We start from the raw sequence: 926 nt of genomic DNA, 5'->3' as shown, positions 1-926 counted from the left end.
TAAATTCAAAACCTAATAAAATTGACGACATGCAGCCAACGTGCAAAAGTAAGAATTCTTTTAATCACCGTTAATTAGCCGATAATCTTCTTCAGAATGAAATAAATAATAATATAATTACTGAGGGACAGTAGTATCTTCAATCATTCATTTTCTCTTTACATGTGATGAAGTTTTATCCCTATCTCATTTACACGCTGTATGAGAATGGTTTAAAATTGTAAGTGTTTATGACTCAGTTGTAAAACCATTGATTGTGTGTGTGTCTATTCTTGACAGGAGGAGCACTTGAGACCGTAGTTCCAGTTCTTTCCATGTATCAATAGAATCAATTTTCACCAGTTTCTTTAAACCCAATAACATAATTTATTTCGACTGGGCTGGATGGAGGAACATGATCCATGTAAAATTTTTTTATCCTTTTACTTGAACTGAGTGCTCATAAAATATTGGAGTGGGGACTAATTGGATAATAGCACAGCTGGCAACATTTGCGGAATAGATTCGTGCAGCTAAAACGCACAATGACAACCTGGGACTGTGCGGCACCGAATACTCGGGGAAAAACAGTTAAACACTTCGTCCCGAGGTGGGCTCGAACCACCAACCTTTCGGTTAACAGCCGAACGCGCTAACCCATTGCGCCACAGAGACTGATGGAAGTATAAGGTTCAAGGCATCCCAAACCAGGGTGTCAGACAGTTAAAGCTTCAGATTGCCCTGACCGGGATGGAACTTGTCCACTCTCAATGGTACTTTTCACAAATAAATGGAGGGACATTCATTGTGGATGCGTGGAAACAGTCTAGTCCCGCACACTGCAGGCACTTCCATGTCACCGCCAACCAGCTCTCCCAAAACCGGTGTGATCTACCTTCCAGCCTTCCGGTGCCTTGTCTGTGACAAAGTATTCTGATTGTCCCGAA

General features: G+C 41.6%; 1 non-coding gene across 1 annotated transcript; it reads right to left on the bottom strand.

The window, feature by feature from the left end:
• Positions 1-580: 580 nt before the first annotated feature.
• Positions 581-654, bottom strand: trnan-guu (transfer RNA asparagine (anticodon GUU)). The gene has a single exon. It is a non-coding gene; the product is annotated as a tRNA-Asn (tRNA).
• Positions 655-926: the final 272 nt, after the last annotated feature.

The sequence above is a fragment of the Pristiophorus japonicus genome, unplaced genomic scaffold, assembly GCF_044704955.1.
Source record: "Pristiophorus japonicus isolate sPriJap1 unplaced genomic scaffold, sPriJap1.hap1 HAP1_SCAFFOLD_262, whole genome shotgun sequence".
NCBI classification, from domain to species: Eukaryota; Metazoa; Chordata; class Chondrichthyes; family Pristiophoridae; genus Pristiophorus; species Pristiophorus japonicus.
This window is presented reverse-complemented; position numbering and strand designations above follow the sequence as displayed.